Below are 14668 nucleotides of genomic sequence, written 5' to 3' on the forward strand. Positions count from 1 at the left end.
AGAGTTAAAGAACCATGGTGTACAAAGACTGTAGAAAATCTAGTTAAAGAAGAAAAGAAAAGCTTACGAACGGTTCATGAAACTAGGTACTGTTAGAGCTCTAGACAATTACAAGGTTGCTAGGAAGGATCTTAAGAATGGAATTAAAAGAGCCAGAAGGGGCCATGAGAAGTCCTTGGTGAGCAGGATTAAGGAAAATCCTAAAGCATTCTACAAGTATGAGAAGAGCAAGAGGATGAGCCTTGTGAAAATAGGACCAATCAGGTGCAATAGTGGAAACGTATGCACGGAGTCGGAGGAGGTAGCAGAGGTGCTTAATGAATACTTTGCTTCAGTATTCACCAGAGAAAAAGACCTTGGCAACTGTGGGGATGATTTACAGTGGACTGAAACACATAAGCATATAGACATTTAGAAAGACGATGTGCTAGACCTTTGATAAGCATTAAGTTAGATAAGCCAGATGAGGTATACCCCAGGCTACTGAGGGAAGCAAGGGAGGAGCCTCTTGAGATGATCCTTGCATCATCAATAAAGACAGGAGAAGTACTGGAAGATTGGAGGGTTGAAAATGTTGTTTCCTTGTTCAAGAAAGGGAGTAGAGATAACCAAGGCAATTATAGACCAGTAAGTCTGACTTCAGTGGTGGGCAAGTTGTTGGAGAAGATCCTGAGAGGCAGGACTTATGAACATTTGGAGATTAGGTATGGTCAGGATGGCTTTGTCAAGGGCAGGTCATGCATTGCGAGCCTGATTGAATTCTTTGAGGAAGTAACAAAACACATTAATGATAGTAGAGCAGTGGATGTAGTGTATATGGATTTCAGTGAGGCATTTGATAAGGTTCCCCATACAAGGCTCCTGCAAAACGTAAGGCTTCATGGGATCCAAGGAGACCTTGCTTTTTGGATCCAGAATTGGCTTGCTCACAGAAGGCAAAGGGTGATTGTAGTTGGCTCGTATTCTGCATGGACATTGGTGACCAGTGCTGTTTCCCAGCGCTGAAATGGCTAACATGAGGGGACATAGTTTTAAGGTGCTTGGAAAAAGGTACAGAGGGGATGTCAGAGGTAATTTTTTCCACAAGAGAGTGGTGGGTGTGTGGAATGCACTGGTGGTAGTGATGCTGGAAACGGATACAATAGGGTCTTTTAAGAGACTTAAATAGATACATGGAGCTTAGAAAAATAGAGGGCTATGCACTAGGGAAATTCGAGGTAGTCTCTTGAGTAGGTTACATGGTTGGCACAACAACATGGGCTGAAGGTCCTGTAATACGCTGTAAATTTCTATATTCTATGTTATGTTCTATGTGCTCGATTCTGGGAAGGCGATTGTCCATAATGGAGCTAGCTGAGACCGCAATCCTTAGCAGCTTTTTCTGATATGTCAGAAAACTTTGCATTTCAGATTTTTGGATTTTCTCTCCATTTAGAAAATAGTCTGCTCATTTATTTCTACTACCAAAGTTCATGACCATGCATTTTCCAACACTGTATTGCATTTGCTACTTTCTTGCCCATTCTCCTAATCTGTCTAAGCCCTTCTGCATCCCACCTGTTTCCCCAACACTACCTGCCCCTCCACCAATCTTAGTATCATCTGTAAACTTGGCAACAAAACCATCTATTCCATCATCTAAATCATTGATATACAGCATAAAAATAAGCGGTCCTAACACTGACCCCAACGGAACACCATTAGTCACTGGCAGCAAGCCAGACAGGGATCCTTTTATTCCCACTGCTTCTCTCTACCAATCAGCCAATGCTCTAACTATGTTAGTAACTTTCCTGTAATAAAATGAGCTCTTAACTTGGTAAACAGCTTCATGTGTGGCACCTTGTGAAAAGCTTTCTGAAAGTGCAAATATACAACATCCACTGCATCGCCTTTGTCTATCTTACTTGTAATCTCTTCAAAGAATTCTATCAGGTTTGTCAGGCAAGACTTTCCCTTAAGGAAACCTTTGTCTTATCTTGTCCTGTGTATTCAAGTACTCTATAATCTCATCCTTAGCAACTGACTCCAACATCTTCTCAACCACTGAGGTCAGGCTAACTGGTCTGTAATTTCTTCTCTGCTGCCTTCCTCCTTTCTTAAAGAGTGGAGTGATATTTGCAGTTTTCCAGTCCTATGCCAAGGTACAGTGATTTTTGAAAGATCATGACTAATGCCTCCATAGTTTCTACTGCAACCTCTTTCAGAACCCTAGGTTTCATCTGGTTTGGGTGAATTATGGGTCTTTCAGATTTTTGAGCACCTTCTCACTTGAAGTAGGAACTGCACTCACTTCTTTTCCCTCACACCCTTCAACATCTGGCACACTGCTAGTGTCTTCCACAGTGAAGACAAAACAAAGTACTCATTTAGGTCATCTGCGATCTCCTTGTCCCCTGTTATTATTTCTCTGGTTTAATTTTCTAGTGGTCCTATACCCACTCTCATCTCTCTTTTATTTTTTACATATTTGAAAATGCTTTTACTATCCACTTTGATATTGTTTGCTAGCTTGCCTTCATATTTAATTTTTTCCCTCCTAACGATTAGGAACATAGAAAACCTACAGCACGATACAGGCCCTTTGGCCCACAAAGCCTTGCCAAACATGTCCTTACCTGAGAAATTACCTAGTCCTCTATTTTTCTGAGCTCCATACACCTGTCCATGAGACTCTCAAAAGACCCTATCATATCCCACCTCCACCACAGTTGCAGGCAGCCCATTCCATGCACTCACCGCTCTCTGTATAAAAAACTTACCCCTGAAATCTCCTTTGTACCTACTTCTAATCACCTTAAAACTGTGCCCTCTCATTTCTACCCTGGGAAAAAGCCTCTGACTATCCACATGATCATCTTATACACCTCTATCAGGTCACCTCTCAATCTCCGTTTCTCCAAGGGAAAAAGGCCGAGTTCACTCAACCTATTCTAATAAGGCATACTCCCCAATCCAGGCAACATCCTTGTAAATCTCCTCTGCACCCTTCCTATAGTTTTCACATCCTTCCTATAGTGAGGTGACCAGAACTGAGCGCAGTAATCCAAGTGGGGTCTGACCAGGGTCCTATATAGCTGCAACATTACCTCTTGGCTCCTAAACTCAATCCCAAGATTGATGAAAGCCAATGCACCATATGCCTTCAACCACAGAGTCAACCTGCGCAGTAGCCTTGAGTGTCCTATGGACTCAGACCCCAAGATCCCTCTAATCCTCCACACTGTCATGAGTCCTACCATTAATACTATATTCTGGCATTATATTTGACCTACCAAAATGAACAATTCACACTTATCTGGGTTAAACTCCATCTGCTACTTCTCAGCCCAGTTTTGCATCCTATCGATGTCCCACTGTAATCTCTGATAGCCCTCCACACTATCCACAACACTCCCAACCTTTGTGTCATCAGTAAATATACTAATCCATCCCTCCATTTCCTCATCCAGGTCATTTATTAAATTCTCTCTGTGGGGTTTTAAAAGCTTCCTAATCCTCCGTCTTTCCACAAATACTTGTTGTGTTGCATGCCCTCTCTTTGCTTTTACATTAGCTTTGTTATCCCGGTTATACTATGTTGCCATTTGAGTATTTCTTTGTTTTTTTGAATACACCTTATCTGCACCTTTCTCATTTTTTCCAGAAACTCATGACATTGTTATAATCCCTGCAAGCATCTCCTTCCAATTTACTTTGACCTGCTCCTCTCTCATACTACTGTGATTTCCTTTACCCTACTGGAATACTGCTGTGTCAGACTTAACTTTTTACCTATCAAATTTCAAGTTGAACTCAATCATATTGTGATCATTGCTTCTTAAGAGTTCTTTTACCTTAAGCTCGCTAATCATCTCCATTTCATTACATAACAGCTAATCCAGTACAGCTGGTTCCCTAGTAGGGTCAATAAGAAACTGATCTAAAAAAAGAACTCATAATCATTCAACAAACTCATTCTTTTGAGATCCATTACCAGTCTGATTTTCCCAAATGACCTGCATGTTGAAATCTCTCATGGCTATCATAATATTGCCCTTTTGACACACCTTTTCTATTTCCTGTTGTAATCTGTGGTCCACATCCCTACTACTGTTGGAAGGCCTGTGTATAACTGCCATCAAGGTCCTTTTACCCTTGCAATTTCTTAACTCAACTCTCAAGGATTCGAAGCCTTCCAATCCTATGTCATATCTTTCTACTGATTTGATGCCATTCTTCACCAGCAGAGCCACGCCACCCACTCTGCAGGACTTGCTGTCGCTCTAATACAACATGTACTCCCAACTACAACCATCCTTCTGCAACATTTGGCTAAAACAAAAGAGCATAATTTTACAAAACACAAAATGCTGGCAGAACTCAGCAGGCCAGACAGCATCTATGGGAGGAGGTAATAACGACGTTTCAGGCTGAAACCCTTTATCAGGAGTGAAGTAACATGGGATGGTCGAGGGGGGGTAAGAAGTGTGGGGAGGGATAAAGTAGAGAGCTGGGAAGTGATAGGCTGGAGGGAAATGGGCTAGGGGGAAGGTGGAGAATTATGGGAAATAAAAGAGAAAGAAAGGTAGGGCTGGGGATAGATATTATAGTGGGGGGGGGGGAAGAGAGAGCGAAAGAGAACCAGATTAAAATAATATGTAGGGATGGGGGTAAGGGTGGGGGGCAGGGATATCAATAGAGGTCTGTGAGTTGGATGTTCATGCCGGCAGGTAGGAGGCTACCTAGGCAGGAGATAAGGTATTGCTGCATCGACCTGCGTGTGGCCTCATCTTGACATTGCTCCTCCTTCCTGCTGGCATCCTCCCGCCAAGGTAGCGTCCTTCCTGCCAGCATGAACATCCTCCTCTACTGTCAAGATGAGGCCACATGCAGGTCAATGGAGCAATACCTTATCTCCCACCTAGGTAGCCTCCTTCCTGCCGGCATGAACATCCAACTCACTGACCTCCATTGATACCCCTGCCCCCCACCCTATTATTTTAGGCTGGTTCTCTTCTCTCTCTTTTCCCCCCCTCACTATAATCTCTCCCCCCCCAGCCCTACCTTTCTTTCCCTTTTATTTCCCATAATTCTCCACCTTCCCCCTAGCACATTTCCCTCCAGCCTATCACTTCCCAGCTCTCTACTTTATCCCTCCCCCCACTTCTTATCCCCCTCAACTATCCCATGTTATTTCACTCCTGATGAAGGGTTTCGGCCTGAAACATTGTTATTACCTCCTCCCATAGATGCTGTCTGGCCTGCTGAGTTCTGCCAGCATTTCGTGTTTTCTATTTATTTCCAGCATCTGCAGATTCACTCGTGTTGAGCATAATTTTATGTTGATTGGAGGAAAGTGTGGGGGGATGTCAGAGAGAGGTTTTTTGACACAGAATGTAATGGGTGCATGGAATGCATTGCCAGGGCTGATGGTAGAGGCAAATACATTAAAGACACTTAAGAGACTCTTAGGTAGATACAGTGATGAAAGGTGAACACAAAATCATGGGCGGAAGGGTAATGTTCTATGTTCTATATTCTAAACTCCAATGTTCAAAGTAAATTTATTTGTGGAATACATACCATATTGAGATTCATTTTCTGGTGGGTTTTCATAGTAAGCACAAGACAACACAACACAACAGAATCAATGAAAAGCTACACAACAAAATGGTCAAACACCCAACATGCAAAAGTCAACCAACTGCAAAAAATAGGTGCCACGGAGTATTGCTTTTAGCTGAATGCTACTGCACCTAGGAGCATCAGAGTTCAGAGTTCAATTCCAACATCATCTTCCAGGAGTCTGGATGTCCTCCCCATGGAATGTGGGGGTTTTCTCCAGGTACACCAGTGTCCTCCCACAGATGTGCAGGTTAGTAGGTTAATTGATCATTGAAATTGTATAGAGAAAATATTTTAGGCTATAACAAACAAAACGGCCCATCACATGTATATCAGTCTATAGTGTGCAGGCATTTTTTGGAGTTCTGTTGCTGTGTAATCATTCCAGTTTGCTTCACTTTGTTTACTCATGGTACTGAAATGGTTCAGCGCTGAAGAATTAGTCCAAGCCCCCAAAAACAGTCCATTCAACATCGAAGGAAGGCATCAAACTATCTCCTCCTGCCCTTTCTCCAATGTTGTGTGCTAGCTGGCTATCTGAAAGTTAACTGAACATTCTACATCTTCTTTCACCATTTCACCATCTTCTGCCACCTTGTTTGTTGTCTGTTTTCTCTTCTCCTTCTTCTTCAAAACTCCTTTGATCCTGTGCTACCCTGTTGTCCGCTTTCTTTTCTCTGGGGCATCTTATTGGCCAGAGTATTAACAAGACAAATCCTATTGATTAATTCAACAAGCCTAATTTATTAATCAAATTTTATTTTACACAGCAAAAATAAAATATTCAGTTGTATAATGTATTTTTTATTAGTTTTTTTATGCATTTTTTGCATCACTAAAGACAGAAAAAAAAACCCAAATCAAAATGAAGAAAATTAATACTGTGCAAAAATAAACATACAATAATACTATAATACAAAAAAGATAATTGAGAAAGCACCCAAATTGAAGACATGTAAAGTTAGTATCCTCCCCAAGCCCCACAACAAAAAAAAACTCCAGACCAACCACAACACAATATAGAGAATATAAATCAGGACATTCAAACCCCCAAAACTGTAAATACACTTAAAAACAGAAGATAATAATGCCTACTATGAAAAAAAAAGAGCTGAAAGCAAGGGACCGAAAAAAAAACCTTAGTTAAGAGGAAGGTTATGAAAGTACTCAATAAAAGGTCCCCAGACCTTATGGAACTTTATATCCGAATTAAGAACTGAATAATGAATTTTTTCAAGGTCTAAGCAGGACATAATATCATTAAGCCATTGAGCATGCATGGGTGGGGCAACATCTCTCCATCTAAGGAGGATTAAAAGTCTAGCCAGGACGAAAGCAAAAGATAGTATTTGACACTTAGTCGAACTCAAACGAAAATCTGTCTCACCCAAAAAACCAAACAAAGCAATTGAAGGGTTACGTTCTAAGTGGTGGTTCAGAATATAAGATAAAGTTATGAAGACATCTTTCCAAAATTTCTCCAAGCTAGGACAGAACCAGTACATATGAATAAGAGAGGCCTCACCCCTTTTGCATTTATCACAAAGAGGATTAATATTAGGGTAAAATCGAGATAGTTTAGATTTAGACATATGGGCTCTATGAACAATCTTAAACTATAAAAGGCAATGATGAGCACAAAGAGAGGTTGAATTAACCGATTTGAGAATCGATTCCCAAGTCTCATCAGATAAAGAGATATTTAAATCATGCTCCCAAGCCATTCTAATTTTATCCACAGGGGCATGCCGTAAGAATGCTAATTTATCATGAATAAATGAATTTAAACCTTTACCCAGTGGATTAATAGAAAGAAATAAATCCATAACATTTTTCTCAGGCATTTCAGGGAAGTTAGGAATTAAAGGATTAATAAAGTGTCTAATTTGGAGATATCTAAAAAAATGAGCATTAGGAAGATTGAACAGCAGAGAGCTGTTGAAAAGATGCGAAGCACTTATCAATAAAGATCTTCAAAATGTCTGTATAATGTATTTAGAAGAACTTATTTTTATATATAGATTTGCAGAAAATAAAATCCCCAACAGAATAGCTGTATTAATAAAATAAAACATGGTCTTCAACCAAGGTATTACATGTACTAACAGCTTAAAATCCAGTTTAATGTGGTTGGGGAATCAATAAAGCAGGTTCTTTTCTATATTTCAAAATAAAATTTATTCATAATGAAAAAATATTTACAAGAATAAGCCACCATTCCTTTCATTCTTGCATTCACAGTCAATGTGTCAAGTAGCATTTTATTACATTCTTTAAAACTAATAGGAGTGTTACCACTCATGTAACATCCTGGGGTGGTACACTGCTACAATAATCGAGGGGCTGCCTCACACAACCCAACTACTCCTCTCCAGTAGCGGAAGATCCTTAGACTGTGGCAAGCAGATTTCTGCAAGGGCTTAGCTCCTCACAATCTAGTTGATATGATGAGACCTTTTTATGAGTTTAAACTGACCGTCCTAATGCACATTAGCCTGCTATTGCTTTACAGTAGAAAAGGTCCATTACTTTAGCAATGTATAAAGTATGGGGTGAGGCCAATGCTGGTGTAATTGACCTCTTTATACCTGAGTCCTGAGAAGATGGGAGCATCAGATTTGGCTTTATATCAGAAACCTTGCATGGAGATGTATTATAGATGCTTTGTTAAATCTGAGTCTAAATTCCAGGACTCCCTACTCAAGAGCACTGGGCAATGCCAGCCATGTCTGATGAAATTAAGCAGAAAAACTTGCTTTTGCCTTGCAATCTTTTCTGGTACATAGACAGAATATGGAAAAAAATACAGCACAAGAACAGGCCTTTTGGCTCACCTTCTGTGCTGAACTAATGAAACTGGTAATTAAATGCCTAACTAAACATCACTCTGCCTATATTATGTCCATATCCTTCCATTCTATGCATATTCATATCAAAATCAAAGTAAATTTATGACCAAAGTGTATATATGTTACCATATACTGCCATGAGATTAATGTTCTTGCAGGCATTTATAGGAAAATAAAGAAAATACAACAGAATTTATGGAAAACTAAACATAAACAAAGACTAATGTGCAAAAGAAGACAAATTTTGCAAATAGAATATAAGTTGCAAGGTCCTTGAAGTGAGTTCGAGTAGTGGTGAGTGTATTTATCTACACTGGTTCAGAAGCCTGATGGTTGTAGGATCATAACTGTTCCCAAACATGATGGTTTCTATACCTCCTGCCCAATGGTAGTAGTGGAAGAGAGCAAGCACAGCTTGGTTGGTGGGAGGCCTGTCTAAGAGTATGGTGAATTGTATCTGTCTTGACCACCACCCCTGACAGTGTGTTCTAGACACCCACTACTCTGGAAAAAATTAACCTGAAAATCTTACCATTCGTTAGAACTTGCTCCCTCACTTTAGATGCATATATTCAAGTATTATATATGTTACCCTTTGGAAATAAGATTCCAACTGTCTACTCTATCTATACTCCTCATATCCTATAAACCTATTGGATTGGCCTGTAACAGGGAAACTGTTGAATCAACAACAAAAATATGACAAAACTGCGCTGAAATTCCAGCATGATGTTTGTTGCAGGCACTACCTCATGGCAGGAAGGTACCTTTTGAACCTAATAAAGTGGACACTGACTGTTTATGGTCTTCTGCTGTTGTAGCCCATTCACTTCAGGGTTCATTACATTGTGCATTCAGAGATGCTCATCTGCACACCACAGTTAGATAGGCTCTCAGAGGTTTCAAATACTTTTCTGTCAGTTTGAGCCAGTCTGGCCATTCTCCTCTGACCTCTCTCATTAACAAGGCATTTTTGCTCACAAAACTGCTGCTCACCAGTTTTTTTTGTTTATCATACCATTCTCTGTAAACTCTAAAGGCTTTTGTGCATAAAAATCCCAGGAGATCAGCAGTTTCTGAGATGTTCAAAGCACCCTGTCTGGTCAAAGTCATTTTGATCACATTCTCCATTCTGATGTTTGGTCAGAGAAAGAACTGTTTCGCTTGACCATGTCTATGTGCTTTTGTGTATTCAATTGCTGCCACATGGTTGGCTGATTAGATCTTTGCATTAACAAGCAGGTGCGCTGGTGTACCTAATAAAGTGGCCACTGAGAGTATATTTAAAGCATGATGATCAATCATAACAGAAACCTGCTGTCCTGGTACTCCGGTTGTGTACAGCTCTTAATGGCTTGAAAGAAAGCTTTTTAGTAATTAAAGTGGACATTGATTGGCAGAAAGGTACAGTCATTCATGGGCCAATTAGTGAGCCCTGAAAGTCAAGCTTTGTATTGACTGTTTTAATTGATTTTTTAAATGCTAGAGACAGAGTGTTTCTTATTCTGTATTACTTAACACCTAAAGTGTTCATAGAACAGATGTGACCTAAAAATCCTTGATAAATAAGGTCAGCAGTCCAAATCCAGATGGAGATTTGCTTTATTACCCTCAGCGAATACTGCAGTGTTGTTCAAAGCCCAAATATGTCAAGGTAATGGTAGCATAGTTGTTGATGAATTGGAAAGTCTTGACATCATAATTGTGCTTATTTTAAGTAAATCTGCAGGTTTACTTGCAGATTTGTACACTAATCTGTTAAATGTTGCTTGATATCATGTACACTAAGTCCTCATTACCCATGATGGAGCTTGAAGAAAGCAAACGACCTTGGACACAATACATTCCCAAATAGATGTCAATATTCCCTATAATGCTCTAATGATAAATGGATACGGACATATAAAATCCTTAAAAGGATTTATATCAACTATCAACTTCGATTGAATGTATGGAAACATCATGTATGGAAAATGAAAGGTGCAGGTGACAAAGATTGTCTGCTGTTTGAGCAGCATTCTGCAGTGAGCCACTTGACACAAGTTGGCTGGGAACTAATGACAGACACATTGATTCCTCAGTGTGTATATATATATATATATATATATATATATATACACACACACACATATATATATATCCTTGCTCAGAAATATCTGAGATGGGACAAGAAATGCAACAGTCTACAAAAGGTGGTTGATACAGCCTGGTTCATCATAGGCAAAGCCCTCTCCATCATCGAGCACATTTACAAGGAGTGCTGCCACAAGAAAGCAGCATCCATCATTACCAAGACCATAGTCTCTTCATCAGGCATTAGCTGGCACGTCACTAGATTCAGGAAAAACCATACAACCATCAGACTCCTCAACCAGCATCGATAACTTCACTCAGCTCAACTCTGAACTGACTCCACAACCTATGGACTCTAAGGGACTCCACAACTCACAGTCTCAGTATAATTTATTTATTTATTTACATGATTTGTCTTCTTTTACACATTGGTCACTTTTCAGTCTTTGTTTATAAAAACATAGAAAACCTACAGCACAATACAGGCCCTTCGGCCCACAAAGCTGTGCTGAACGCATCCTGACCTGAGAATTGCCTAGGTTTACCCAAAGCTCTCTATTTTTCTAAGCTCCATGCACCGAGCCAGGTGTCTCTTAAAAGACACTATTGCTTCCGCCTCCACCATTGTCGCTGGCAGCCCATTCCACACACTCTCTGCATAAAAAATATACCCCTGACATCTCCTCTGTACCTGCTCCCAAGCACCTTAAAACTGTGCCCTCTTGTGCTCACCATTTCAGCCCTGGGAAAAAGCCTCTGACTATCCACATGATCAATGTCTCTCATCATCTTATACGCCTTTATCAGGTCACCTCTCATCCTTCGACACTCCAAGAAAAAAAGGCCGAGTTCACTCAACCTATTGTCATAAGACATGTTCCCTAACCCAGGCAAAGTCCTTGTAAATCTCCTCTGCACCCTTCCTATGGCTTCCACATCCTTCCTGTAGTGAGGTGACCAGAACTGAGCACAGTACTCTAAGTGGGGTCTGATCAGGGTCCTATACAGCAGCAATGTTACTCTTTGGCTCCTAAACTCAATCCCATGATTGATGAAGGCCAATGCACCATATGCTTTCTTAACCACAGAGTCAACCTGCGTAGCAGCTTTGATCGTCCTATGGACTTGGACCCCAAGATCCCTCTGATCCTCCACACTGCCAAAAGTCTTACCATTTATATTATATTCTGCCTTCATATTTGACCTACCAAAATGAAACACCTCACACTTATCTACCAATTCTCGCCCTCTTTGGCATCCCATCATTGTCCTGCTGTAAACTTTGACAGCCCTCCACATTACCCACAACATCTCCAACCTTTGTGTCATCAGTAAATTTACTAATCCATCCATCCATGTCATTTATAAAAATCATGAAGAGCAGGTGTCCCATAACAGATTCCTGAGGCACACCAGTGGTGACTGACCTCCACGAGAATATGACCTGTCTACAACCACTCTTTGCTTTCTGTGGGCAAGCTAGTTCTGGATCCACAAAGCAAAGTCCCCTTGGATCCCATGCCTCCTTACTTTCTCAATAAGCCTTGCATGGGGCACCTTGTCAAATGCCTTGCTGAAATCCATATACACTACATCTACTGCTCTACCTTCATCAATGTACACACACAAAATGCTGGTGGAACATAGCAGGCCAGGCAGCATTTTATGTGTTGTTGTTTGAATTTCCAGCATCTGCAGATTTCCTCGTGTTTGCCTCATCAATGTGTTCAGTCCCATCCTCAAAAAATTCAATCAGGCTTATAAGGCATGACCTGCCTTTCACAAAGCCATGCTGACTATTCCTAATCATGTTATGCCTCTCCAAATGTTCTTAAATCCTGCCTCACAGGATCTTCTCCATCAACTTAACAGCCATTGAAGTAAGACTCACTGGTCTATAATTTCCTGAGCTATCTCTACTCACTATCTTGAATAATGGAACAACATCCACAACCCTTCAATCCTCCAGAACTCCCCCTTCCTCATTGATGATGCAAAGATAATCGGCAGAGGCTCAGCAATCTCCCCTCTGCATCCCACAGTAGCCTGGGATACATCTCGTCTGGTCCTGGTGACCTATGGAACCTGATGTTTTTCAAAACCTCCAGCACATCCTCTTTCTTAATATCTACATGCTCAAGCTTTACAGTCCACTGTAAGTTGTCCCTACAATCACCAAGATTCTTTTCAGTAGTGAATACTGAAGCAAAGTACTCATTAAGTACCTCTGTTATCTCCTCTGGTTCCATATACACATTTCCACTGTCACACTTGATTGGTCCTTGTAACGTTCTCCTTCGGGTGTAACGAATGCCGAATTTAACGTCCGGATAAACCACAGCCAATGCAAACCAGATCGCAGTAAGATTAACCATTTACTGTTCACTCTTCACATTAACATATGGTGAAAACTGTTGATAAAACAATACAAGATTGATACAGTATTTGTTCCTTCCTTAATATCACATTTCAAGTGTAAATACTTGCAAAGGTGACTATAACTACATTACACTAAGGTGCAGTATACAGGGAGAGTTTACCTGCTCCATTGACTACTTTAAATACACTTCCATGCAAACTATCCGCGACTCTTTAACTAACGAAAGCATAAACATTATCTACCGTCGTTACTTCTAACGGGATCGGCATTAACATCTTAGTTCAATATATCGATTATCTATTAACTTACAGCGTTGCTCTCACTGTGATTTCTCATGCCTGCAAACAACTTCTGCTCCAGTGAGCCTCGTGGAAAGCCCCCACCCTCGCGCTAATTTCAAACCGGTGTTTTCCCACAAGACGCGGCGAAACCGGATGTGACGTCATCGCATGCCGATATATTTTACATGCAATGAATATACTTTAAACACTTCTAATTCTAACTAGAAAATACTATTGAATGAATTACTAAGCGAAAATATTATAAACTAAATAACTGTCGTAAAGACAGCACACTCCCCGCTTGACCTTCGTAAGGTCACAATGAGCAGAGTACAAAACTTAGTCTCTTAATCAGTCATTGGGTAGAAGTAGAATAACTTCTGTAACTGGCCTTTGGTAAATTTTCACATCGCCTTGGTCGGTAGTCTTCAATTCGATCTTCCTGACATGTCCACCCTCGCTAGGGAATGTAGCAGTGATTCTGGCCATTGGCCAGCTGTTGCGGGTGGTTTGCTTGTCCCTGAGCGGGACTAAGTCTTCAACTTGAAGATTCCTTCGGGGTTCTGTCCACTTTTGTCTCTGTTGCAACAAAGGTAGATATTTTTGTCTCCAGCGAGGCCAGAACTGATTTGCCAGAGCCTGGACTTGTCTCCATTGCTTTGTGTACAAATCCTTGTCTGAGAAGTCTCCTGGTGGAGGAGGTGTTCCTACCTTCTGCGTAAGGAGCGTTGATGGCGAAAGTATAAAGGGGTTTTCTGGGTCAGAAGACACAGGTAGGAATGATTGTGCGTTTATAATGGCTGTGACCTCTGCCATTAGGGTGCACAGTACCTCGTGGGCCAATCGGGTGCGTTGCTGCATCTCAGGTTTCCTTTTCTGGGTTTTCCGTAAGGATGTGAACCGTTTGACTGCCTGCTCTTTGTTATCTGGTGAGCGCTGGCGTGGTTCTCTGATAGGCAATGGGGCAACCCCATTATTTACTTCATCTCTGAAGACCTTGGTGTCTTTGGGTTTTAAAGAAATGGTATCTTGAGCTGATTGTGCAAGTTTGTTTCCGTCCTCGGTTTGAACGAAAACTGACTGACCTAGCGTCTCGTCGGTTACTTTACGCTTGGTAATGTCTTGTTGTGCTTCTTTAGGGTACACCTCAGTGAGGCAGATCTCGGAACAAGAACGGCTTGACTGAGTTTGACCGCAAACTTCTGTACAGTTCGAGCTGACAATTGTTGTCCTGGAGTGAACCTCTCCCTCCCCGCCGTCCTGTTGTGGGGGTGAAGGAGCGTTGTCGATTCTTTCATTCTTGACTTCATCACGGAGCAGTGAGGGTAAATTTCCTTCCTCGTATGGATGTGATGCAATCGTGACTCTCTGAGGTTCCTCGTAGCTGGGGAAGTTATCGAATACGTATGGAGAGGGGAGACGACCCTGCCTGTCTATTTGAGATTGTACATAGTCGCTTGTGCGTTCCAGTCTGGTCC

The 14668-nt window shown here is 41.1% G+C and overlaps 1 long non-coding RNA gene across 1 annotated transcript in view; it reads right to left on the reverse strand.

Moving 5' to 3' along the window:
* The window catches only part of LOC132398852 (uncharacterized), a 28051-nt gene extending 14763 nt beyond the window's left edge, over positions 1 to 13288 (reverse strand). Inside the window, exons 1-2 of the long non-coding RNA XR_009513828.1 lie at positions 13219 to 13288; positions 12755 to 12940 (exon numbers count right to left, since the gene is read on the reverse strand). This is a non-coding gene — a long non-coding RNA (uncharacterized LOC132398852). The remainder of the gene's footprint in view (positions 1 to 12754; positions 12941 to 13218) is intronic.
* Positions 13289 to 14668: the final 1380 nt, after the last annotated feature.

This window comes from Hypanus sabinus, chromosome 9 (genome assembly GCF_030144855.1).
Source record: "Hypanus sabinus isolate sHypSab1 chromosome 9, sHypSab1.hap1, whole genome shotgun sequence".
Lineage (NCBI taxonomy): Eukaryota > Metazoa > Chordata > Chondrichthyes > Myliobatiformes > Dasyatidae > Hypanus > Hypanus sabinus.